Source organism: Colletes latitarsis, unplaced genomic scaffold, assembly GCF_051014445.1.
Source record: "Colletes latitarsis isolate SP2378_abdomen unplaced genomic scaffold, iyColLati1 scaffold0002, whole genome shotgun sequence".
NCBI classification, from domain to species: domain Eukaryota; kingdom Metazoa; phylum Arthropoda; class Insecta; order Hymenoptera; family Colletidae; genus Colletes; species Colletes latitarsis.
In genome coordinates this window covers 9120123-9134422 of record NW_027488365.1, presented here as the reverse complement: position 1 = coordinate 9134422, position 14300 = coordinate 9120123, and positions in this window count along the sequence as shown.

Genomic DNA, 14300 nt, shown 5'->3' with positions numbered 1-14300 from the left:
TTTCTGGATTGCATCACGTAGTAATGAAGTACAACAATGAAACACTCAATTAAACCTGGTTTCGATCAATATTATTGAGGATAACGCATGTTAGGTCTAGGTTAGGCCGGGGATTTTCACTCATCAGACTCATACTTTCGCATTCTTCACATACTTGTTGAACGGATCCTGGGTTTTTACTGGTTTGGATCACGTAGTAATGTGGTACCACACTGAAACATTCAATTAAACCTGGTCTTGATAAATATTTTAGAGAATAATTCATGTTAGGTCTAGGTAAGGTCAGGGATTTGCTCTCATCAGGCTCATTCTTTCGCATATTTCTCATACTTGATGGCTAGATCCTGGGCTTTTTTTGGATTGCATCACGTAGTAATGATGTACAACACTGAAGCAGTCAATTAAACCTGGTTTCCATCAATATTTTAGAGAGTAATTCATGTTAGGTCTAGGTTAGGTCAGGGATTTGCTCTCATCAGGCTCATTCTTTCGCATATTTCTCATACTTGATGGCTAGATCCTGGTCTTTTTTTGGATTGCATCACGTAGTAATGAAGTTCAACACTGAAACTGTCAATTAACCCTGGATTCCATCAATATTTTAGAGGACAACGCATGTCAGGTCTAGGTTAGGTCTGGGATTTGCTCTCATCAGAGTCATACTGTCGCAGTTTTAACTTACTTGTTGAACGGATCCTGGGTTTTTTCTGGTTTGGTTCACGTAGTAATGTGGTACCACACTGAAACATTCAATTAAACCTGGCCTTGATAAATATTTTAGAGGATAACGCATGTTAGGTTTGGGTTAGGTCTAGGATTTGACCTCATCAGACTCATACTTTCGCACACTTCACATACTTGTTGAACAGATGCTGGGTTTTTTCTGGTTTGGATCACGTAGTAGTGTGGTACCACACTGAAGCAGTCCATTAAACCTGGTTGCGATCAATATTTTACAGGATAACGCATGTTAGGTCTGGGTTAGGTCTAGGATTTGCCCTCATCAGGCTCATACTTACGCATATTTCTCATACTTCATGGCTGGATCCTGGGCTATTTCTGGATTGGATCACGTAGTAATGTGGAACCACACTGAAACAGTCAATTAAACCTGGTTTTGATCAATATTTTAGAGAATAATTCATGTTAGGTCTAGGTTAGGTCTGGGTTTTGCTCTCATCAGGCTCATTCTTTCGCATATTTCTCATACTTGATGGCTAGATCCTGGGCTTTTTCTGGATTGCATCACGTCGTAATGAAGTACAACACTGAAACAGTCAATTAAACCTGGTTTCGATCAATATATTACAGAATAATTCATGTTAGGTCTAGGTTAGGTCTGGGATTTGCTCTCATCAGGCTCATTCTTTCGCATATTTCTCATACTTGATGGCTAGATCCTGGGCTTTTTCTGGATTGCATCACGTAGTAATGAAGTACAACACTGAAACAATCAATTAAACCTGGCTTCCATCAATATTTTATAGGACAACGCATGTTAGGTCTAGGTTAGGCCTGGGATTTGCCCTCATCAGGGTCATACTTTCGCAGTTTTAACATACATGTTGACCTGATCGAGGGTTTTTTCTGCTTTGTATCACGTAGTAAAGTGGTACCACACTGAAGCAGTCCATTAAACCTGGTTTGGATCAATATTTTAGAGGATAACGCATGTTAGGTCTAGGTTAGCCCTGGGATTTTCACTCATCAGACTCATACTTTCGCATTCTTCACATACTTGTTGAACGGATCCTGGGTTTTTTCTGGTTTGGTTCACGTAGTAATATGGTACCACACTGAGACATTCAATTAAACCTGATCTTGATAAGTATTTTAGAGGATAACGCATGTTAGGTTTGGGTTAAGTCTAGGATTTGCCCTCATCAGGCTCATACTTTCGCATATTTCTCATACTTCATGGCTAGATCCTGGGCTGTTTCTGGATTGTATCACGGAGTAATGTGGTACCACGCTGAAACAGTCAATTAAACCTGGTTTCGATCAATATTTTAGAGGATAACGCAAGTTAGGTCTGGGATAGGTCTGGGATTCGCCCTGATCAGGCTCATACTTTCGCGTTTTTCACATACTTGTTGAACTGATCCTGGGCTTTTTATGGTTTGGATCACGTAGTAATGTGGTACCACACTGAAACAGTCAATTAGACCTGGTTTCGATCAATATTTTAGAGGATAACGCAAGTTAGGTCTGGGATAGGTCTGGGATTCTCCCTGATCAGGCTCATACTTTCGCGTTTTTCACATACCTGTTGAACTGATCCTGGGCTTTTTCTGGTTTGGATCACGTAGTAATGTGGTACCACACTGAAACAGTCAATTAGACCTGGTTTCGATCAATATTTTAGAGAATAATTCATGTTAGGTCTAGGTTAGGTCTGGGATTTGCTCTCATCAGGCTCATACTTTCGCACACTTCACTTACTCGTTTGACAGATCCTGGGTTATTTTCTGCTTTGGATCGCATAGTAATGTGGTACCACACTGAAACAGTCGATTAAACCAGGTTTCGATCAATATTTTTGAGGATAACGCATGTTAGGTCTGGGTTAGGTCTAGGATTTGCCCTCATCAGGCTCATTCTTTCGCATATTTCTCAAACTTGATGGCTAGATCCTGGGCTTTTTCTGGATTGCATCACGTAGTAATGTGGGACCACACTGAAACAGTCCATTAAACCTGGTGTGGATCAATATTTTAGAGAATAATTCATGTTAGGTCTAGGTTAGGTCTGGGATTTGCTCTCATCAGGCTCATTCTTTCGCATATTTCTCATACTTGACGGCTAGATCCTGGGCTTTTTCTGGATTGCACCACGTAGTAATGAAGTACAACACTGAAACAGTCAATTAAACCTGGTTTCGATCAATATTTAAGAGGATAACGCCGGTTATGTCTCGGTTAGGTCTGGGATTTGCCCTCATCTGGCTCTTACTTTCGCACTTTTCGCTGACTTGTTGGCCAGATCCTGGCCCTTTTCTGGCTTGGACCACGTAGTAATGTGGTACCACACTGAAACAGTCAATTAAACCTTGTTGCGATTAATATTCTAGAGGATAAAGCAGGTTATGTCTGGGTTAGTTCTGGTATTTCCAACCATCTGGCTTATACTTTCGCGTTTTTCGCATACTTGTTTGCCAGATCCTAGCCTTTTTCTGGTTTGGATCACGTAGTAATGCGGTACTACACCGAAACAGTCAACTAAACCTGGTTGCGATTAATATTTTAGAGGATAACGCCGGTTATGTCTCGGTTAGGTCTGGGATTTGCCCTCATCTGGCTCGTACTTTCGTATTTTTCGCATACTTGTTGGCCAGATCCTGGGCTTTTTCTGATTTGGATCACGTAGTAATGTGGTACCACACTGAAACAGTCAATTAAACCTGGTCCCGATTAGTATTTTTGAGGTTAACGCTGGTTATCTCTGGGTTAGGTCTGGTATTTGCAATCATCTGGCTCATACTTTCCCATTTTTTGCATACCTGTTGGCCTGGTCCTGGCCTTTTTCTGGTCTGGATCACGTAGTAAGGCGGTACCACACCGAAACAGTCAATTAAACCTGGTTGCGATTAATATTTTAGAGGATAACGCCGGTTATGTCTCGGTTAGGTCTGGCATTTGCCCTCATCTGGATCGTACTTTCGCATTTTTCGCATACTTGTTGGCCAGATCCTGGGCTTTTTCTGATTTGGATCACGTAGTAATGTGGTACCACACTGAAACAGTCAATTGAACCTGGTTCCGATTAATATTTTATAGGACAACGCCGGTTATGTCTGGGCTAGGTCTGGTATTTGCCCTCATCGGGCTCGTACTTTCGCATTTTTCGCGTACTTGTTGGCCAGATCCTGGGCTTTTTCTGGTTTGGATCAGGTAGTAATGTGGTACCACACTGAAACAGTCAATAAAAGCTGGTCCCGATTAGTATTTTTGAGGTTAACGCTGGTTATCTCTGGGTTAGGTCTGGTATTTGCAATCATCTGGCTCATACTTTCCCATTTTTTGCATATCTGTTGGCCTGATCCTGGCCTTTTTCTGGTTTGGATCACGTAGTAAAGCGGTACCACACCGAAACAGTCAATTAAACCTGGTTGCGATTAATATTTTAGAGGATAACGCCGGTTATGTCTCGGTTAGGTCTGGCATTTGCCCTCATCTGGATCGTACTTTCGCATTTTTCGCATACCTGTTGGCCAGATCCTGGGCTTTTTCTGGTTTGAACAACGTAGTAATGTGGTACCACACCGAAACAATCAATTAAACCTGGTTGCGATTAATATTTAAGAGGATAACGCCGGTTATGTCTCGGTTAGGTCTGGGATTTGCCCTCATCTGGCTCTTACTTTCGCACTTTTCGCTGACTTGTTGGCCAGATCCTGGCCCTTTTCTGGCTTGGACCACGTAGTAATGTGGTACCACACTGAAACAGTCAATTAAACCTTGTTGCGATTAATATTCTAGAGGATAAAGCAGGTTATGTCTGGGTTAGTTCTGGTATTTCCAACCATCTGGCTTATACTTTCGCGTTTTTCGCATACTTGTTTGCCAGATCCTAGCCTTTTTCTGGTTTGGATCACGTAGTAATGCGGTACTACACCGAAACAGTCAACTAAACCTGGTTGCGATTAATATTTTAGAGGATAACGCCGGTTATGTCTCGGTTAGGTCTGGGATTTGCCCTCATCTGGCTCGTACTTTCGTATTTTTCGCATACTTGTTGGCCAGATCCTGGGCTTTTTCTGATTTGGATCACGTAGTAATGTGGTACCACACTGAAACAGTCAATTAAACCTGGTTCCGATTAATATTTTAGAGGATAACGCCGGTTATGTCTGGGTTAGGTCTTGTATTTGCCCTCATCTGGCTCGTCCTTCGCATTTTTCGCATACTTGTTGGCCAGATCCTGGCCTTTTTCTGGCTTTGACCACGTAGTAATGTGGTACCACACTGAAACAGTCAATTAAACCTGGTTCCGATTAGTATTTTAGAAGATAACGCTGGTTATGTCTGGGTTAGATCTGGTATCTGCAATCATCTGTCTCATACTTTCGCTTTTTTCGCCTAATTGTTGGCAAGATCCTGGGTTTATTCTGGTTTGGATCCCGTAGTAGTGCGGTTCCACACCGAAACAGTCAATTAATCCCGGTTGCGATTAATATTTTAGTGGATAACGCCGGTTATGTCTGGGTTAGGTCTGGTATTTGCACTCATCTGGCTCGTACTTTCGCATTTTTCGCATACTTGTTGGCCAGATCCAGGGCTTTTTCTAGTTGGGATCACGTACTAATGTGGTACCACACCGAAACAGTCAATTAAACCTGGTTGCGATTAATATTTTAGAGGATAACGCCGGTTATGTCTCGGTTAGGTCTGGGATTTGCCCTCATCTGGCTCGTGCTTTCGTATTTTTCGGATAATTGTTGGCCAGATCCTGGGCTTTTTCTGGTTTGGACCACGTAGTAATGTGGTACCACACTGAAACAGTCAATTAAACCTGTTTCCGACTAATATTTTAGAGGATAACGCCGGTTATGTCTCGGTTTGGACTGGGATATGCCCTCAACAGGCTAGTACTTTCGCATTTTTCGCATACTTGTTGGCCAGATCCTGGGCTTTTTCTGGATTGGATCACGTAGTAATGTGGTACCACACTGAAACAGTCAATAAAAGCTGGTCCCGATTAGTATTTTTGAGGTTAACGCTGGTTATCTCTGGGTTAGGTCTGGTATTTGCCCTCATGTGGCTCGTATTTTCTCAATTTTCGCATACTTGTTGGCCAGATCCTGGGCTTTTTCTGGTTTGAACAACGTAGTAATGTGGTACCACACCGAAACAATCAATTAAACCTGGTTGCGATTAATATTTAAGAGGATAACGCCGGTTATGTCTCGGTTAGGTCTGGGATTTGCCCTCATCTGGCTCTTACTTTCGCACTTTTCGCTGACTTGTTGGCCAGATCCTGGCCCTTTTCTGGCTTGGACCACGTAGTAATGTGGTACCACACTGAAACAGTCAATTAAACCTTGTTGCGATTAATATTCTAGAGAATAAAGCAGGTTATGTCTGGGTTAGTTCTGGTATTTCCAACCATCTGGCTTATACTTTCGCGTTTTTCGCATACTTGTTTGCCAGATACTAGCCTTTTTCTGGTTTGGATCACGTAGTAATGCGGTACTACACCGAAACAGTCAACTAAACCTGGTTGCGATTAATATTTTAGAGGATAACGCCGGTTATGTCTCGGTTAGGTCTGGGATTTGCCCTCATCTGGCTCGTACTTTCGTATTTTTCGCATACTTGTTGGCCAGATCCTGGGCTTTTTCTGATTTGGATCACGTAGTAATGTGGTACCACACTGAAACAGTCAATTAAACCTGGTTCCGATTAATATTTTAGAGGATAACGCCGGTTATGTCTGGGTTAGGTCTTGTATTTGCCCTCATCTGGCTCGTCCTTCGCATTTTTCGCATACTTGTTGGCCAGATCCTGGCCTTTTTCTGGCTTTGACCACGTAGTAATGTGGTACCACACTGAAACAGTCAATTAAACCTGGTTCCGACTAATATTTTAGATGATAACGCCGGTTATATCTCGGATAGGTCTGGGATTTGCCCTCATCTGGCTCGTACTTTCGCAATTTTCGCATACTTGTTGCCCGGATCCTGGCCTTTTTCTGGCTTTGGCCACGTAGTAATGTGGTACCACACCGAAACGGTCAGTTAAACCTGGTTGCGATTAATATTTTACAGGATATCGCCGGTTATGTCTGGGTTAGGTCTAGTATTTGCCCTCATCTGTCTCATACTCTCGCGTTTTTCGCATACTTGTTGGCCAGATCCTGGGTTTTTTCTGGTTTGGATCCCGTAGTAATGTGGTACCACACTGAAACAGTCAATAAAAGCTGGTTCCGATTAGTATTTTAGAAGATAACGCTGGTTATGTCTGGGTTAGATCTGGTATCTGCAATCATCTGTCTCATACTTTCGCTTTTTTCGCCTAATTGTTGGCAAGATCCTGGGTTTATTCTGGTTTGGATCCCGTAGTAGTGCGGTTCCACACCGAAACAGTCAATTAATCCCGGTTGCGATTAATATTTTAGTGGATAACGCCGGTTATGTCTGGGTTAGGTCTGGTATTTGCACTCATCTGGCTCGTACTTTCGCATTTTTCGCATACTTGTTGGCCAGATCCAGGGCTTTTTCTAGTTTGGATCACGTACTAATGTGGTACCACACCGAAACAGTCAATTAAACCTGGTTGCGATTAATATTTTAGAGGATAACGCCGGTTATGTCTCGGTTAGGTCTGGGATTTGCCCTCATCTGGCTCGTGCTTTCGTATTTTTCGGATAATTGTTGGCCAGATCCTGGGCTTTTTCTGGTTTGGACCACGTAGTAATGTGGTACCACACTGAAACAGTCAATAAAAGCTGGTCCCGATTAGTATTTTTGAGGTTAACGCTGGTTATCTCTGGGTTAGGTCTGGTATTTGCCCTCATGTGGCTCGTATTTTCTCAATTTTCGCATACTTGTTGGCCAGATCCAGGGCTTTTTCAGGTTTGGATCACGTAGTAATGTGGTACCACACCGAAACAGTCAGTTAAACCCGGTTGCGATTAATATTTTAGAGGATAACGCTGGTTATGTCTCGGTTAGGTCTGGGATTTGCCCTCATCAGGCTCGTACTTTCGCATTTTTCGCATACTTGTTGGCCAGACCCTGGCCTTTTTCTGGCTTGGACCACGTAGTACTGTGGTATCACACTGAAACAGTCAATTAAATCTGGTACCGATTAATATTTTAGAGGATAACGCCGGTTATGTCTGGGTTAGGTCTGGTATTTCCAACCATCTGGCTTATACTTTCGCGTTTTTCGCATACTTGTTTGCCAGATCCTAGCCTTTTTCTGGTTTGGATCACGTAGTAATGCGGTACTACACCGAAACAGTCAACTAAACCTGGTTGCGATTAATATTTTAGAGGATAACGCCGGTTATGTCTCGGTTAGGTCTGGGATTTGCCCTCATCTGGCTCGTACTTTCGTATTTTTCGCATACTTGTTGGCCAGATCCTGGGCTTTTTCTGATTTGGATCACGTAGTAATGTGGTACCACACTGAAACAGTCAATTAAACCTGGTTCCGATTAATATTTTAGAGGATAACGCCGGTTATGTCTGGGTTAGGTCTTGTATTTGCCCTCATCTGGCTCGTCCTTCGCATTTTTCGCATACTTGTTGGCCAGATCCTGGCCTTTTTCTGGCTTTGACCACGTAGTAATGTGGTACCACACTGAAACAGTCAATGAAACCTGGTTCCGACTAATATTTTAGATGATAACGCCGGTTATATCTCGGATAGGTCTGGGATTTGCCCTCATCTGGCTCGTACTTTCGCAATTTTCGCATACTTGTTGCCCGGATCCTGGCCTTTTTCTGGCTTTGGCCACGTAGTAATGTGGTACCACACCGAAACGGTCAGTTAAACCTGGTTGCGATTAATATTTTACAGGATATCGCCGGTTATGTCTGGGTTAGGTCTAGTATTTGCCCTCATCTGTCTCATACTCTCGCGTTTTTCGCATACTTGTTGGCCAGATCCTGGGTTTTTTCTGGTTTGGATCCCGTAGTAATGTGGTACCACACTGAAACAGTCAATAAAAGCTGGTTCCGATTAGTATTTTAGAAGATAACGCTGGTTATGTCTGGGTTAGATCTGGTATCTGCAATCATCTGTCTCATACTTTCGCGCTTTTCGCCTAATTGATGGGAAGATCCTGGGTTTATTCTGGTTTGGATCCCGTAGTAGTGCGGTTCCACACCGAAACAGTCAATTAATCCCGGTTGCGATTAATATTTTAGTGGATAACGCCGGTTATGTCTGGGTTAGGTCTGGTATTTGCACTCATATGGCTCGTACTTTCGCATTTTTCGCATACTTGTTGGCCAGATCCAGGGCTTTTTCTAGTTTGGATCACGTACTAATGTGGTACCACACCGAAACAGTCAATTAAACCTGGTTGCGATTAATATTTTAGAGGATAACACCGGTTATGTCTCGGTTAGGTCTGGGATTTGCCCTCATCTGGCTCGTGCTTTCGTATTTTTCGGATAATTGTTGGCCAGATCCTGGGCTTTTTCTGGTTTGGACCACGTAGTAATGTGGTACCACATTGAAACAGTCAATTAAACCTGTTTCCGACTAATATTTTAGAGGATAACGCCGGTTATGTCTCGGTTTGGACTGGGATATGCCCTCAACAGGCTAGTACTTTCGCATTTTTCGCATACTTGTTGGCCAGATCCTGGGCTTTTTCTGGTTTGGATCACGTAGTAATGTGGTACCCCACTGAAACAGTCAATAAAAGCTGGTCCCGATTAGTATTTTTGAGGTTAACGCTGGTTATCTCTGGGTTAGGTCTGGTATTTGCCCTCATGTGGCTCGTATTTTCTCAATTTTCGCATACTTGTTGGCCAGATCCAGGGCTTTTTCAGGTTTGGATCACGTAGTAATGTGGTACCACACCGAAACAGTCAATTAAACCCGGTTGCGATTATTATTTTAGAGGATAACGCTGGTTATGTCTCGGTTAGGTCTGGGATTTGCCCTCATCTGTCTCGTACTTTCGCATTTTTCGCATACTTGTTGGCCAGACCCTGGCCTTTTTCTGGCTTGGACCACGTAGTACTGTGGTATCACACTGAAACAGTCAATTAAATCTGGTTCCGATTAATATTGTAGAGGATAACGCCGGTTATGTCTGGGTTAGGTCGGGTATTTGCCCTCATCTGGCTCGTACTTTCGCATTTTTCGCTTACTTGTTGGCCAGATCCTGGCCATTTTCTGGCTTGGACCACGTAGTAAAGCGGTACTACACCGAAACAGTCAATTAAACCTGGTTACGATTAATATTTTAAAGGATAACGCTGGTTATGTCTCGGATAGGTCTGGGCTTTGCCCTCATCTGGCTCGTACTTTCGCATTTTTCGCATACTTGTTGGCAAGATCCTGGCCTTTTTCTGGCTTGGACCACGTAGTAATGAGGTACCACACTGAAACAGTCAATTGAACCTGGTTCCGATTAATATTTTATAGGACAACGCCGGTTATGTCTGGGCTAGGTCTGGTATTTGCCCTCATCGGGCTCGTACTTTCGCATTTTTCGCGTACTTGTTGGCCAGATCCTGGGCTTTTTCTGGTTTGGATCAGGTAGTAATGTGGTACCACACTGAAACAGTCAATAAAAGCTGGTCCCGATTAGTATTTTTGAGGTTAACGCTGGTTATCTCTGGGTTAGGTCTGGTATTTGCAATCATCTGGCTCATACTTTCCCATTTTTTGCATATCTGTTGGCCTGATCCTGGCCTTTTTCTGGTTTGGATCACGTAGTAAAGCGGTACCACACCGAAACAGTCAATTAAACCTGGTTGCGATTAATATTTTAGAGGATAACGCCGGTTATGTCTCGGTTAGGTCTAGGATTTGCCCTCATCTGGCTCGTATTTTCGCATTTTTCGCATACTTGTTGGCCAGATCCTGGCCTTTTTCTGGTTTGGATTAAGTAGTAATGAGGTTCCACACCGAAAAACTCAATTAAACCTGGTTGCGATCAATATTTTAGAGGATAACGCCGTTTATGTCTCGGTTAGGTCTGGGATTTGCCCTCATCTGTCTCGTGCTTTCGTATTTTTCGCATACTTGTTGGCCAGATCCTGGGCTTTTTCTGGTTTGGATCACGTAGTAATGTGGTACCACACAGAAAGAGTCAATAAAAGCTGGTTCCGATTAGTATTTTAGCGGATAACGCAGGTTACGCCTGGGTTAGTTCTGGTATTTGCAATCATCAGGCACATACTTTCGCGTTTTTCGCATACTTGTTGGCCAGATCCTGGGATGTGTCTGGTTTGGATCACGTAGTAATGCGGTACCACAACGAAACAGTCAACTAAACCTTTTTGGGATTAATATTTTAGAGGATAACCCCGGTTACTTCTTGGTTAGGTCTGGTATTTGCCCTCATCTGGCTCGTACTTTCGCATTTTTCGCTTACTTGTTGGCCAGATCTCGGGTTTATTGTAGTTTGGATCCCGTCGTAATGTGGTTCCACACCGAAAGAGTCAATTAAACCTTGTTGAGATTCATATTTTGGAGGATAACGCTGGTAATGTTTGGGTTAGTTCTGGTATTTGCAATCATCAGGCACATGCTTTCGCATTTTTCGCATACTTGTTGGCCAGATCCTGGGATGTTTCTGGTTTGGATCACGTAGTAATGCGGTACCACAACGAAACAGTCAACTAAACCTGTTTGGGATTAATATTTTAGAGGATAACCCCGGTTACTTCTTGGTTAGGTCTGGTATTTGCCCTCATCTGGCTCGAACTTTCGCATTTTTCGCATACTTGTTTGCCAGATCCTGGCCTTTTTCTGGTTTTGATCACGTTGTAACGCGGCACCACACCGAAACAGTCAATTAATCCTGGTTGCGATTAATATTTTAGTTGATAACGCCGGTTATGTCAGGGTTAGGTCTGGTATTTGTCCTCATCTGGCTCCTACTTTCGCATTTTTCGCTTACTTGTTGGCCAGACCTCGGGTTTATTGTACTTTGGATCCCGTCGTAATGTGGTTCCACACCGAAACAGTCAATTAAACCTTGTTGCGATTAATATTTTGGAGGATAACGCTGGTTATGTTTGGGTTAGTTCTGGTATTTGCAATCATCAGGCACATACTTTCGCATTTTTCGCATACTTGTTGGCCAGATCCTGGGATATTTCTGGTTTGGATCACGTAGTAATGCGGTACCACAGCGAAACAGTCAACTAAACCTATTTGGGATTAATATTTTAGAGGATAACGCCGGTTACGTCTTGGTTGGGTCTGGTATTTGCAATCATCTGGCTCGTACTTTCGCGTTTTTCGCATACTTGTTGGCCAGATCCTGGACTTTTTCTGGTTTGGATCACGTTGTAACGCGGCACCACACCCAAACTGTCAGTTAATCCTGGTTGCGATTAATATTTTAGAGGATAACGCCGGTTATGTCTGGGTTAGGTCTGGGATTTGCCCTCATCTGGTTCGTACTTTCGCATTTTTCGCATAGTTGTTGGCCAGATCCTGGCCTTTTTCTGGTTTGCACCACATAGTAATGTGGTACCACACTGAAACAGTCAATAAAAGCTGGTTCCGATTAGTATTTTAGAAGATAACGCTGGTTATGTCTGGGTTAGATCTGGTATCTGCAATCATCTGTCTCATACTTTCGCTTTTTTCGCCTAATTGTTGGCAAGATCCTGGGTTTATTCTGGTTTGGATCCCGTAGTAGTGCGGTTCCACACCGAAACAGTCAATTAATCCCGGTTGCGATTAATATTTTAGTGGATAACGCCGGTTATGTCTGGGTTAGGTCTGGTATTTGCACTCATCTGGCTCGTACTTTCGCATTTTTCGCATACTTGTTGGCCAGATCCAGGGCTTTTTCTAGTTGGGATCACGTACTAATGTGGTACCACACTGAAACAGTCAATTAAACCTGGTTCCGATTAATATTTTAGAGGATAACGCCGGTTATGTCTGGGTTAGGTCTGGTATTTGCCCTCATCTGGCTCCTACTTTCGCATTTTTCGCATACTTGTTGGCCTGATCCAGGGCTTTTTCAGGATTGGATCCTGTAGTAATGCGGTACCACACCGAAACAGTCAATTAAACCTGGTTGCGATTAATATTTTAGAGGATAACGCCGGTTATGTCTCGGTTAGGTCTGGCATTTGCCCTCATCTGGATCGTACTTTCGCATTTTTCGCATACCTGTTGGCCAGATCCTGGGCTTTTTCTGGTTTGAACAACGTAGTAATGTGGTACCACACCGAAACAATCAATTAAACCTGGTTGCGATTAATATTTAAGAGGATAACGCCGGTTATGTCTCGGTTAGGTCTGGGATTTGCCCTCATCTGGCTCTTACTTTCGCACTTTTCGCTGACTTGTTGGCCAGATCCTGGCCCTTTTCTGGCTTGGACCACGTAGTAATGTGGTACCACACTGAAACAGTCAATTAAACCTTGTTGCGATTAATATTCTAGAGGATAAAGCAGGTTATGTCTGGGTTAGTTCTGGTATTTCCAACCATCTGGCTTATACTTTCGCATTTCTCGCATACTAGTTGGCCAGATCCTGGGCTTTTTCTGGTTTGGATCACGTAGTAATGTGGTACCACACTGAAACAGTCAATAAAAGCTGGATCCGATTAGTATTTTAGGGGATAACGCCGGTTATGTCTGGGTTAGGTCTGGGATTTGCCCTCATCTGGCTCGTACTTTCGTATTTTTCGCATACTTGTTGGCCAGATCCTGGGCTTTTTCTGATTTGGATCACGTAGTAATGTGGTACCACACTGAAACAGTCAATTAAACCTGGTTCCGATTAATATTTTAGAGGATAACGCCGGTTATGTCTGGGTTAGGTCTTGTATTTGCCCTCATCTGGCTCGTCCTTCGCATTTTTCGCATACTTGTTGGCCAGATCCTGGCCTTTTTCTGGCTTTGGCCACGTAGTAATGTGGTACCACACCGAAACGGTCAGTTAAACCTGGTTGCGATTAATATTTTACAGGATATCGCCGGTTATGTCTGGGTTAGGTCTAGTATTTGCCCTCATCTGTCTCATACTCTCGCGTTTTTCGCATACTTGTTGGCCAGATCCTGGGTTTTTTCTGGTTTGGATCCCGTAGTAATGTGGTACCACACTGAAACAGTCAATAAAAGCTGGTTCCGATTAGTATTTTAGAAGATAACGCTGGTTATGTCTGGGTTAGATCTGGTATCTGCAATCATCTGTCTCATACTTTCGCTTTTTTCGCCTAATTGTTGGCAAGATCCTGGGTTTATTCTGGTTTGGATCCCGTAGTAGTGCGGTTCCACACCGAAACAGTCAATTAATCCCGGTTGCGATTAATATTTTAGTGGATAACGCCGGTTATGTCTGGGTTAGGTCTGGTATTTGCACTCATCTGGCTCGTACTTTCGCATTTTTCGCATACTTGTTGGCCAGATCCAGGGCTTTTTCTAGTTGGGATCACGTACTAATGTGGTACCACACCGAAACAGTCAATTAAACCTGGTTGCGATTAATATTTTAGAGGATAACGCCGGTTATGTCTCGGTTAGGTCTGGGATTTGCCCTCATCTGGCTCGTGCTTTCGTATTTTTCGGATAATTGTTGGCCAGATCCTGGGCTTTTTCTGGTTTGGACCACGTAGTAATGTGGTACCACACTGAAACAGTC